The 13,730-nt window shown below is 44.3% G+C and overlaps 1 protein-coding gene across 1 annotated transcript in view; it reads right to left on the bottom strand.

Moving 5' to 3' along the window:
- VPS35L (VPS35 endosomal protein sorting factor like) overlaps nt 1–13,730 on the bottom strand; it is a 495,721-nt gene that overhangs the window by 401,040 nt on the left and 80,951 nt on the right. The gene's annotated exons all lie outside the window — the stretch shown is intronic.

The following is a 13,730-nucleotide window of genomic DNA, read 5'->3' as shown; positions in this document are numbered from 1 at the left end:
TCAAAAAGAAAACATTTGGGCAAGTAATAAACAGTTATAAACAACCTAGCCTCCAAAAAATATTTAACTAATACTTACTCAGCATATTATAAATTACAATTAATGCCGCTATGCTTTCCATTACATACTGTTCAAAGAATTAACATCCACAAGTGGAGACCATATTTACACAATTTATTACTATGTGGAATACCTTTTATCCAAATCAAATTAGTATGAGACATCTGCCCTGCCGTAGAAACCTTATTTGTTATAAAACCTCCTAGGGTCATACACGGTCTACTCACTGTACAAGGACACCTTACAATGCTGTGCCATGCCCTTATATTTTTTTACGAACATTTGTTAAAAGCATGTTCCTACACTGTGCCTCTCAAGTCGTGTTGGAATCCACTTATACACCATAGTTGTTACTGCCATTTTATAAGATTGAAACAGCCCTAAACACAATAAACTGAACACTTATTCTGAAAATTGTGTTTAATTGTTGTGGTCAGATCTGTGTTTTTAAGGTGTTTAATCTTTTTAACTTAAGATGACTTAAGGTATATCGATCCACTAATTTCCACATACTATGTTAATGATGCCATGTGTTTTAATTATCACTTTCTAATGTTTTTTTAATCAATATAAATTGTGATGCAATGTACCAAACCTTTTACAAAATCAGACAGTGCTGAATATACAGGAGTACAATTAAATGTAATTTTTCCGCAAAAGTGATAACAATTCTGCCAGGGAATTAGTAACTATGACAAAGCAAGCAATCCAGCTATTGAAATCTTCTGCATGTCATTCCCCTCCATGGCTATGGTGATGTGAGGAAAATGAAATTGCTGATGGCGGCGAGTTTCCGAACAAGACCAATTGGATAAGGTTCGCGGGACATTCAGTCAAGTCCTGCAACATAACAGAAGCCACAGTTTCTTACGTTGAAAAGACCTTGTCTACAGTGTTGAATAGAAGTAATGACGCTGAAGGAGGCTAAGTGGGTACTTGGATCAACAGCAGTCACTAGCAGGTACAGTGCAATAATTGAAACTACTTTTCTACGAGAGGTGCGTCATCAGTTTTCACTACATCCCTGTGCTGAGATCTATTTAATTAAGGGAGGTAAAGAGAAAGACTAGGGTGGAATACTTCTGCAGTCATGTACACCAGGCTCAAAAATGAAGTGAGTGATTAGCACGTACGCACTACCCACATAAAAATGCTATTTAGGAGACCCACCACACAGACAATGTTGCCCAGAAACATAAAAGGAAGAATGGTTCTTTGTCCCAGGTTTTCAAATGCCTTGGGGGTAGACTCCGAGGAGTTCATAGTGGGAAGAGTTTTGGAAGAAGCGGATAAAGTCTCTAAACTCCCCAAGCGAAAGGGCATTCCTGAAGTAAATAAACCCCTAAAGTGGTGTCAGGCAATAAAAGAGAAGCACAATAGAGAGATTAGAAATATGAACCTTTGCAGCAGTTCTTTCTGCAAAACATAGCCAGTGATAAGACATTTGTCAGTCAGTTAATCTTTATTGCGGTTTAACCCGTTGGCCGCTGCCGCGATTTCGCGGCAGTGCGGCACTTCCTTAAAAATGGGTGGGGCCACGTTGGACCTGCACAGCACTACAAAGGTAGTGCTCGCAACGTCCAACGGCCGACAGCAGCACTTAAGGGGTTAACAAACCATAAAAGATACACAATAACAAATTACACATCACAATAAAAACACATCGTAACATAATCTTCCAAAAGCTAGACCAATGCATACATTTTAGAATCGTATATCTAATCAAAGAACTTTGTTAATCCTAAAAAGATAAATATCATAAAAACTCTTTTTAAAAGTTTTAAAATGGTCATAAAAACATTGAGCATTGAGGAGTTACAAAAATTTCATTAAAAAAGTACCAGCATCCGAGCTTACTTCAAGATCTTAAAATTGCTATTAGTGCAAAACAAAATACAAATACCCTATATAATGTTCCAACTGTTTTTCCTTTTTAATACCATATGGCAAATATAATAATGTTAATAGTATTCTTCATGTGCTAACTAAAGTGCAAGTGCAAAAGACCAGTGTGGTTTTGGGATAGTAAGTACACATTTCAAGCCTTCTTTTCTTCTTAATAAACTCACTCCAAGCAGGTATCTACTAACACTAAAAACCACAGTTTGAGATGTGTCAGTTTTTAATATTCTTTCTGCCTCATAGCAGGATCTTATACCCTACAACCGACAGATGGGTTTGATCCATTTATTTCTATATTTTTTATAAGCTGGGCAGAAGACCCATATATGTACATCATTTTCTTTAGCACCCGTATGGCATAATAAACAACACTCCAAAACTTTATCCCTTCATTTCTGGACCCATTTGGATGTATTCAACTTTATCTGTAAAACACCGTATCGAAATTTCAAAGATAAAGATTTTGCTAACTCGGGCTGCACCTCGTCCAAAAAGGGCTCGAAACCCCAGGTTTCATAGAGAGGAACCATATTCTTAAAGTACCAGTGGCTGAATTGTGATGATAGCGGTCTCGAATGTAGGCCCAAAAAATTATCTTAAGTACTTTCTTTGATGCCATAGACAGTCCAGCAGGTTTCTCCCAAAAATACCTAAGGCCTAATTTATGAAACCAGTCGTAGACAAGCTTCAGCCATGGCAACCATGCACCATTTTTTAACCTTAGAATCTCCTCCAGCCCTTTCTTATAGTGGACGAGCTCTACTGTTGACCACAGTTGCACCCAGAATAATAGCGTCATAGAATTGCCTGGTAGTCTATGCAGCATATATTTAGGTCCATTCCAATAGGTATGAGCGGTGGAAGGCATAACAATTTTCTAAAAAACTTATTTTCTCCCACCACAAACATATTACTGCTTGAAGACCCCTATAATTCTGCCCCATATAGGGATGCTGATTGTGCCCTATACTTGTTTACCTCAAGGGCAGGGGATACCGCTTAAGATAAACTGCTCTCATGTTTCTTTACTATTGGTAGAGCATTTTGGAATAGGATAGACTTACTTTTCTCCAATTGCGGTTTCCAAGTCATACCTAAATAATTCGAACTCTGCACATACTCTATTTTCTGATTTTTAACAGTTAAACTTTTTTTTAAGTCTTGTGTGGATTAATTGCCATGTATTGCATTGTTAGAATTTATTTCCAGACCCTTAGCTTCACAGTATACCCCAAAGGTGTTTATTAAAAATTGTAAACCTTTTGGGCGTTTGGGAAATTAAAATAGTATTGTCCGCAAATAAGAGTGCAGGTACTGGCACCATCCCCCCAAAGTTTAGGAGAATCGCGTCTGCAGCCCAATAAATATTCAGGAATATCTTTTACATATAATGAAAAAAAGGTGGGTGCCAGCACACATCCTTGCCTTACGCCCCTGTTTAACTGAATTGGTTCAGTAAGTTCTCCCCTTGGACCCCATCTAACCCTTGCAAAATTATATTCATGCAATTGTAATATTTGAAATAGTATTTCTCCCGGTACCCCTTGATTTTTTAGAGATTTCCACAGGAGATTTCTAGGGATGAGGTCGAAGGCAGCCATCAGGTCAACAAAGGCGATATACAGATGTCCCTTCTTAAATACTGTGTATTTCCAACTCATGCAGAGGAATCTAAAGACCTGGTCAATTGTGCTGCTTTTGGCTCTAAAGCCCACCTGAAACTTTGATAAAATGTTCTTCTCTTCAATCCAATCATTTCATTTTTTTTTTTAATTTGCCAAGCATATATTTTCTGTAAAACATCTACTAAGCTAATCGGTCGATAATGCGAAGGGTCTTGGCGATTACCTCTTTTAAAACTAGTTGTGATTTCAGCCCCATTCCATGATTCTGGCATAGGCGCATTTAAGGCAACTGAATTACATAAAAGATTGATATAAGGGCCCCAAACTACTTTTATCGTGTTTTCATAGATCTCCTGGTATCTATCTGATCCGGGTGCCTTCCCCTGTTTTACCGCATCTATTGCAGCCAATGTTTCACCCAACCTAAAGTGTAGAGGTCCTATAGTCGAGCCCGTTACATAATCTTGTGGGTTGAATTCTACATCGCTCATGGATGCTGCATATAGGCTGGAAAAATGGCTTACCCATGTTTTAGCATCCTTGCTACATCTCCATGTTTTGTTACCTTTAGATATCAGGTGCCAAAAGCCAGACTGATCTTTGGCCTTGGCTGCCCTGATTAGTTCAGTCCAGGTATTATCATCCCAGTATTGTTTAGTTTGGGCTAGTAACCTCTTGTACTTATTCCTTTTATCTCTTAGAACCTCTCATTTCTTTGCTTTTGTAGCCAGGATAAGTTCTTTTTTTGCCTCCCTGCAGTCTTTTTTATACCAGGAGTTGTCTGGATTAGTCTCATCTGTTGTTCCCTTGTAACGATCTTTGGGAATCCTACTTTATATGGGTATTTAGCTTCTGCCAGTATGTGATGTATTTTCATAATTGTGATCGACAGATTAGCATAGTGGGAAGTAATCTCCACAAAAATATCATAAATCTGCTTCATAGCCACCTCATTTCCCCCTATAGAAGGCCATTGTAACGCTCTGTGATTATTACTAATTAGAGGTTCAATGATACTACAGTTGATATCTCTACTTTTGAAAGGTACTGGATGGAAAAAATGTGCCGCAAGCGTCAGACATAAGGGAAAATGGTCGCTCTCAGATCTATCATCAATTGCCAAATCATGTACAATTGGCCACAGGCCAATGGATACCAATATGTAGTATATATAACTTTTAGAGTTACTCCTACTAAACGTGGCAGCATTCGGGGTATCAGAGGGTAGTCTACCATTAAAAGCCCGAAGTCCATGTCCCAAAAGAACAAGTTACATTACCTTCGGTATCGCTTTTTCTGGTGGATACAGTATCTGCCTATGGATTCCTCACCTTGTGAATATCCCCCTGCGTCAGCAACATTCGGAAATTCTTTTGTAGCTCTTCACGCTGACGTGGACGATGTCACAGAAGCACTGCATCGCGCGCGTCTCCGCTGACGTCACTGACTCCATAATAGGACTCAGTCAGTGTGATGATATCAGTTAAGCCTTTTTTTCCGTGCCCTCGAGGCACACGGACGGACCGACAACAGTAGATATATACACAATCTACACAGTACCAAATAACCAAGATAACATACACAGTGTACAGTCAATACTTGAAAACAATTATAACAATACCTTTCCTTTGACAGTAAAATATATACATTAAAACAATGTCACTAATGCAGGTATAGAAGAGTGGACAATGGGGAGGCGGGTGGGTCAGTGAGGAATCCACAGGCAGATACTGTATCCACCAGAAAAAGCGTACCGAAGGGAAGTAACTTGTTCTTCTGATGATACATCTGCCATTGGATTCCTCACCTTGTGAATAGATTCCCACAGCAGTCCCACTCCCGGAGGAGGGTGTCGGAACGAGCAAAGTGTCCGTCCCTCCTCACCTCTGCTCCAAACAATAATGCTTTTTCGAAAGTGTGGAGGGAGGCCCAAGTTGCCGCCCTGCAAATGTCCTCTACAGGAACACCCCTAGACAAGGCAGATGTATATGACTTTGCTCTAGTAGAATGGACTATCAAACCTTCAGGAGGTTCCTTACCGGCCGGAGAGTAGCATATATTGATACACAAGACAATCCATCTTGACAGTGTGCGCTTGAGCACCGCTTTGCATCTTCTGGCAACAACGAAACCCACGAAGAGCTGGTCATCAACTATGAACTCTCTGGTTCTGTCCAGGTAGAAGCTCACCGCCCTCTTAGGGTCCAAACGGTGAAGTCTCTCCTCCTCCTTGGAATGGTGAGGGGGAGGATTGAAGGTAGGGAGGGTAATGGACTGCCCTAGATTGAAGGGAGTTACCACCTTATGCAGAAAAGCAGCCCTGGTCCTGAGTACCATTCTTTCAGCATGAATGGTCAAGAATGGGGGTTTTGAACTCCGAGCTTGAAGCTCACATACCTTCCTTGCCAAGGTAATCGCAATCAGAAAGACCGTTTTAAAAGATAAAAGCCTCAAGGGGCACCTGTGCAAAGGCTCAAATGGAGAACTCATTAAGCAAGCATAATATTCAAGTCCCATTGTGGCACAATAAATGGAGTAGGAGGATATTTATTTGAAAGGCCCTTTAAAAACTTTAAGACAATAGGAGACTTAAATAAGTGTGGCTGATTTGGCAGACAGAGAAATGCAGAAAAAGCTGATAGATAACCTTTCACTGTAGCTAAGCAAACCCTTGCTGAGCCAAAAAAAAGCGCAAACTGAAGAATGTCAGACAATCGAGCCTTAATAGGGTCAATGGATTTCTCCCCACACGAAGAGACAAATTTGGACCACCTATAAGAGTATATAGACTTGGTGGAATGATGCCTGGCTGATAAGATGACATCCACCACGTCATGTGGGAGAGAAAAAGAATTCAGGTTGCCCCGTTCAATCTCCAGGCATGCAGGTGTAAGGTCCGGAAGTTGGGTTTTTAGAACCTGCCCCTCCATCTGAGAGTGGAGGTCTGCCATGAGAAGGAGACGGAGCGGCGGGCACGAGGAGAGGTGGAGAAGATCTGTGTACCACACCCTTCTTGGCCAATCCGGGGTGATCAATATGATTTGGGCCCGTCTTGGCGTATCTTCCTTAGAACCCAAGGAATCAAGGGTATGGGAGGAAACGCGTAAAGGAGTTTTGAGCCCCAACTCAACTGAAACGAGTCCCCCAAAGCTCCCTGCATCGGATACTGGAGACTGCAGAACGACGGAGAGAGCATTCTCGTAAGTGGCAAACAGGTCCACCTGAGGAGTTCCCCACGTCCGAAAGACGTGACGAACCACCTCCGGATGAAGCCTCCACTCGTGGTCGGCCGAGAACTTCCGACAGACTATCTGCACGCACGTTCAGATCCCCGGACAGATAATTTGCCATCAGACAAATCTGATGGACCAGAGTCGCACAGCCTCTCTGCAGAGACATTGCGACCCCACTCCTCCCTGCTTGTTGACAAACCACATCGCGGTAGTGTTGTCCGTCAGGACCTGAACCGACTGACCGCGAAGGGAAGGGAGGAAGGCCTTGAGTACCAAACTATCGCCAGTAACTCTAGAAGGTTGATGTGAAGCAACCTTTCCTCTGGAGACCAGAGACCCTTGATCTCCAGATCCCCCAGATGAGCACCCCACCCTAGGTTGGATGCATCCGTTATCACTATGGCCACCGATGGAGGTAAGTGGAACAGCTTCCCTTGAGTCAGATTGGTTTCCACTCTCCACCAAGACAGATCCGCCGCAGCTTCTCTGGAGATCTTAATTGACTCCCTCAGATCTCCGTTGTGTTGATACCACTGCCTGCGGAGGCACCACTTGTGTGCCCTCATGTGCCAGCGTGCACGATTGACCAGCAGAATGCAGGAAGCCATCAGACCGAGCAGGCGAAGGACCTTCAGGACTGGTGCGACCGCTCCATTGTAAAATAAAGGAATCATATCCTGTATGTTGCGAATCCTTTGCGGAGGAGGGAATGCCCGACACACAGTGGTATCCAGTACCGCACCTATGAACAGGTTGCGCTGGGAGGCACCAGGTGAGATTTGGGCACATTTATCGAAAAGCTTAATGTGTACAACAACTGAGTTGTGACTTGCAGATGATGGAGCACCTACTCCGGAGATTCTGCTTTGATCAGCCAATCGTCCAGATAAGGGAATACTGGTATCCCTGACCTTCTGAAATGTGCTGCCACCACAGCCATCACCTTGGTGAAGAACCGAGGTGCAGTAGTAAGACCAAACGGAAGGACCGCAAACTGTTAATGTTGCGATCCCACCGTGAAACGGAGATACTTCCTGTGTGACTTCAAGTTGGGAATATGAAAATATGCATCCTGCAAGTCAATCAACACCATCCAGTCTTCTTCCAGCAGCGCTTGAAGGACCTGCGCAAGGGTGAGCAAATTGAACTTCTCCTGTTTCAGAAAGAGATTCAAGACTCTGAGGTCCAGGATTGGACGAAGTCTGTCATCCATCTTGGGTATCAGAAAATACCGGGAGTAGCATCCCTGACCCCTTTCCTACTCCGGAACCACCTCTATCGCACCTTTTCTCAGTAAAGCCAGGACTTCCTCCTGCAGGAGAAGCAAGTGGTCCTTCGTGCAAAATCCTTGGCAAGGATGATAATTTGGGGGAAACTCCCGAAAGGGAGGAGCATACCCATTCTCCACGAGATTGAGAACCCAAAAGGTCCGATGTGACCCATTTCCAATCCTGTAGAAAATTAGTAAGCCGACCCCCTACAGGACCAACATGATCCGGAATGGCGGATCTAGGGCTGCTTTGCTGTGGTTGGAGGGGGGTGGGAAGAGGAGGAGGAGGAAGCTTGACTACCTCTAGGGCGGCCTCTGTTTCTACCTCTGTACGATTTGTACAGAGAATTCTGCTGCTGTTGCTACTGCTGTGGTTGCTTGTAAGAGCGAAAGGAAGATCTCCTAAATCCTCTGTATCTCTTACCCGAAGTACCTCTGGTCTGATGGCCCAAAGACGTAGCCGTCGCCTTACTGTCCTTGAACCTTTCCAAGGCAGCATCCACCTTTTTTCCAAACAGGCCGGAACCATCAAATGGAAGGTCTATTAAAGTAGCCTGTACATCAGGAGAAAATTCAGAAGACTTCAACCAAGCAGCCCTCCTGGTGGCAACAGATGATCCCATGACCCTTGCCACAGAGTCAGATGTATCCAAACCGCTCTGGATCACCTGGTGAGCAGCAGCCTGAGTATCGGCAAGAACCTCACTGAAGTTCTGCCTGTCCCCCTCCGGTATCTTTAGTACCAACTGTTTTGCAGAGTCCATCAAAGCGTGTATATAACGTCCTAAAAGGCAAAATGGCATTTGTGGACTTGAGAGCCATGCTAGCCGAAGAGAATACCTTCTTAGCTGATTGGTCCAGCTTCTTAGACTCCTTGTCACCAGGTACCTGTGGAAAAGCACCAGTTGATGTCTTGGAACAGGCTGCCTGAATAACTAAACCCTCTGGAGATGGATGTGTTGATGTTATGTTATAACGTATTTATAGAGCGCGCAGCTACTCAAAAAGAGTGTCCCAGCGCTAACAGCGACAACGTTTAATGGGAACTAGTAGAGACAGCTCCTAAAAGAGGCAAGATTATTACTGGAAAAGCCACGTTTTGAGCTGCTGCCTGAAAAGCCAGATGTCGGATAATTCCCTCAATGTGGCTGGGAGTTTATTCCACAAGTGGGCAACTTGAACTTGAAAAGAACAACCACTTTTACGAGAGCGTGCAAATTTGGGCACACTCATCAAATATAGATGGGATGATCTTAGGACTCTGCCAGGAGAGTAGGAGCTCAGTCTTTTCCTGATGTAATGAGCACCAGAGCCATGCAGAGCTTTAAAGTTAATTTCAACGCCTTAAACTGAATTCTACGGTGGATAGGAAGCCAAAGTAGGTTCCTAAGGTGGGAGGAAATGTGAGCACGAGGGCCCAGCATAAGGATGGCTCGAGCTGCATCATTCTGTACCACCTGGAGTTTACTTAATAGATATTCCGGGAGACACAAGTAGAGGACGTTAGCGTAATGCAGTTATTATGTAATAAGAGCCTGGACTACCGTCCTTCTGTGGGCGAGTGACAGAAGAGGTAGAAATTTACGGAGTGTTTTCAAAATTGCGTAGCAGGTTCCTGTCACTGATTGGACTTGCTTCTTCATATCCAAGGAATCATCCATTTGTACCACAAGATTTGTGGCTACTACCACCGAGGACAGATGGGGGGGGGGGACATATCATACGGACACCACTGCCTCCATTCATCTGGATCCGAGGCCCCGAAGAGAATCACTTCTGACTTTCCCGAATTACACTGAAGCTGGTTAAGACTAAACCAGGAGAAGATTTTTCTCAGGCAGTTATTGATTTTCTTGCCGTCAAAAGCTTCTCCTTTTGCACAGGTGAACAATAACTGGGTGGGGTCGGCATAAGATATCATTATGGCTCTCGCCTCTTCAGCCAGAACAGCGAGGGAGGTCATGTATAAATTAAACAGTAAAGGACTTAGCATAGACCCTTGTGGTACCCCAACCTTCATAGAAGGCAAACAGGAGGAAAAAGACGGGTACCAAATTTCCTGCCTTCTATTCCCCAGAAAGGAGGAAACCATTTTAACACCGTGCCCCCCACTCCGCAGTCACTCAATCTCTGTAGGAGTCTCTCATGAGGCACGGTGTCAAACGCTGCTGTTAGATTTAGCAATATTAAAACCGCTCTTCTGCCTGAGTCGAGAGTCCCTTTGATGGAATCAGAGATCTCAAGGAGCGCTGTTTCCGTGCTAAAGGGTTCACATATTTTTGAATAGTTTTGGCGAAAAAAGGCAGAAGTGAGATGGGTCTGCTTCCATATTAAAGGAACCTGGCTGCTGCTTAAAGACAGATTCAGCACTCTGTTGACCTCAATGTTAATAACGTCTGCCACTTTCGCCAGAGTTTTAGCAGGACAAGTGTCTGATGGGGAGCCTGTTTTTAAACTTTTCATAATCGAGAGGGATTGCACCAAGGTGATCGGAGGGAACCGAAGAAAAGAGGCATTACATGATAGATTGGCACCCGAGAATTGAGAATTAGTCAACATGCTAGAAGGAAGGTTAAAAAGAGTTTGTATATCAGCTATTTTTTTATGAAAGTACGAGGCTAACCTAGTGTTTCCAGACGCGCGATATAGGGTGGATCTCCAGGAGCCACCCTATATCTCCTAGCAACAGCCCTTGATACTACAGGCGAAGAAAAGGGCTTTTTACACACTTCTAGGACAGGCTTTGTAATTGCCGCATTAAAAGGCAGCATCGGTTCCACCACTGAAGAGGGAGAGTGAAGAACCTCGGTCAAAGTGTTCGACTTAAACTCCACAGTAGGCAGATTCAAATTCAAAAGTTCAGTTGCCTTTCTAATAATCATGTGATATGGCACTATATCCTTCGAAGGGATGTCAGGAGCGGAGGAAAGCTCCCACTCTGGAGATAGCTCTAACCACTAGCTTCCTTAAGATCATCAAAGAACTCATCTGACTCTTGCAGCTCTCCTTCTTCCACCTCCTTCGCTCTATATCTCTGCTCCTCCAAAAGCCTTTGAGCCTCACGCCTAGACCTCATCCTCAGGGTCGGCGTAGACGGAGCCATAAGCGAATCAGACGGACGCGGTGCTGGCGGCAAACTGGGAGCCGGTGGATCAGTTTGGAGGGCACGAGGTTGGACAAGCCAGTGAAGATGAAACCGGCGTCGATGAATTCGGAGCCGGAAAATGCCAAGCCGGAGCCAACGTCGGCATAAAAGGCATAAATGGCGCCGGTGCATATGTCTGAGGGACGCCCATATTAAAGACCATCGGACCCATGGGACCAGCCGGTGCTTCAGAGGGGTACATGGCTCTCGAGAAGACACCATACATTGCATTTAAATAATGCGTACGGTCCTGTCCCGGGCCTGGAAATGGAGGGTATTGACCCACAGGCTGCTCCTGTCGAGGTGCTGGAACTGTGTCAGCCAGACCCTCTGGCTGATGCTCCGGAGTCGCCAAACCTTCTGGTAATGAAGCCTCTTCCTCCTCTCAAGGTGGAGAGTGTGTCGGCGCCGGAGAAGGATTTGATGCCGGAGCCGGAGAATGCTCCGGAGACTCCACAGGCAAAGGCTCACCTTCAGGGACCGGATCGATAGGTGAAGGAGACACATAATCCTTCCGATGTCTACGACCTGGAGACTTCGACTTCAGGTCCGACTCCCTCTCAGAATGACGTCGAGACCCGTGCTTCCTCTTCTTATGCTTCTTCTTGGATCGAGAAGCATGCCCCGAAGACGACCTCTAAGGCGACTGCGACCGCTTCGAGCGTGACTTCGAGCTCTTCCTATGTTTGTTGCCTTTCATCTTTGCCACAAGAAGCTTCGCCTCTCTTTCTCGCAGCGCCTTAGGGTTCATCTTACAGCATGGACACCCTTGGACATCATGGTCAGAAGAAAGTCATCATACGCAGTCTTCGGGCGGATCCGTTATGGGCATCATCTTCCCGCACTCTCCGCACGGCTTGAATCCAGTTTTCTTCTAAGACATCTCGACAGGAAACAAAGAAACAAGAAAGAACTAGAAACAATCAACAGTAACAGAGTTACCTACGAGCTACTGAGGATCCCTAGAAAAACCTTTAGCGTCGACGACGCGGAAAAAAGGGAACTGATGTCATCACGCCGACAGAGTCCTATTATGGAGTCAGTGACGTCAGCGGAGCCGCGTGCGATGCTGTGCTTCTGTGACGTCGTCCACGTCGGCGTGAAGAGCTACAAAAGAAATTCCGAATGTTGCTGACGCAGGGGGATATTCACAAGGTGAGGAATCCACTGGCAGATATATCCATCAGAACAAGTCTTATCAATTGTGTAACAGCACATGTAGAGGGTAATGTCGGACTACTTTCCAACAAGGGAATGTTGTAGGCCATGTCCTCTTCCATTAAAACATTTTCAAGTCCCACCACAGATTCGAATTTACGGTTAAAATCACCCCCCACAATTACCATTGCCCTTGGGTTTATGCATAAGAATTGGTCTAGCTGTTCAATAACCACAAATTCATAACTCGTTGGGCTAGGTCTGTAATAGATATTTATAATGTACAATTCGTTTTTTTCCGGTGGTATGATCTGTACCCCCGCTATATTCTGTGTTAGAAAATCCACCTGGCTTATATCAATGCCTAGAGTAACTTTTACCCAAATAACGAAACCACCCGAGGGCCTCCCTCTAACCGAAGGAGTAGCAGCTACACTATATGTTTTAAATCCCACTTTCCTGTAATAAAATAATTTTGCTTTGCCTGATGTATTCCTGCCACACTACCTCCACTTGGTTTCTTTTCAGCCCTGCAATGTTCCAGGAAGTCAGTCTTATCTCTATTCGACTTTCCTCCATGCTTTGCTTATTAAGTCCTCCTTCCATTTCATTCGTAGCTCCTTGGGCTTCCTGAAAGTCACCAACAGATTTAAAATTATAGTTACAGTTAAAAAGGATCTTTTTCATTGTTCTGGGGTGGATAAGTAGTCTCAGGTATTAACTCAATCTCATCAGGAATGAGTGCTAGTGGTATGTCTAAAAAGTAACATACTGTTGCTTTCTCCCATTTATTTGCGATACATGTTACATCCTGATGACTGGTCCACCTGTAAATTCTTTCTACATATTCATTTAAGGTACTTGAGTCAATGCCTATGTTGGCATCCTCTGCAGCAGATTCAACAGCTTCACCATCGTCAAGAAGGATTAGTTACTTACCTGTACTCCTAGTTCTCATCCAGGAGTATACTCAAAGACATAATCTATGAATAATCCCCGCCCATGTGCGGGTTCCCGGCGCATATAGAAAATACATATATATATATATATATATATACACCTATACATATTTTAATCATTGTAATGAGCCTTCGGTGTGCTCGTGATGTCATTTGTTTCCCAAAATGCAGGCTGGGTGATGTAGTTTATTTTGGTTGTTTTCCATCCCTCCAGGATTTCCAGGATAAAGTTTTTTTCCAAGCCCTCCAGTGGGCCCCAGGGGAGATTATGCATGCCTTACTTTTAAATAACTGCAGCGCCATTCTCGAAGGGGTCCAGTCCCCCCCGCCGGGTCCTCATTTTATTCAAGGTTGGTGCGTCGCCTCCACGGCCGGAGC

The sequence above is a fragment of the Lissotriton vulgaris genome, chromosome 10 (assembly GCF_964263255.1).
Source record: "Lissotriton vulgaris chromosome 10, aLisVul1.2, whole genome shotgun sequence".
In the NCBI taxonomy this organism is placed as follows: Eukaryota; Metazoa; Chordata; class Amphibia; order Caudata; family Salamandridae; genus Lissotriton; species Lissotriton vulgaris.
The sequence above is the reverse complement of the archived record's forward strand: the minus strand, read 5'-3'. Positions and strand labels throughout refer to the sequence as shown.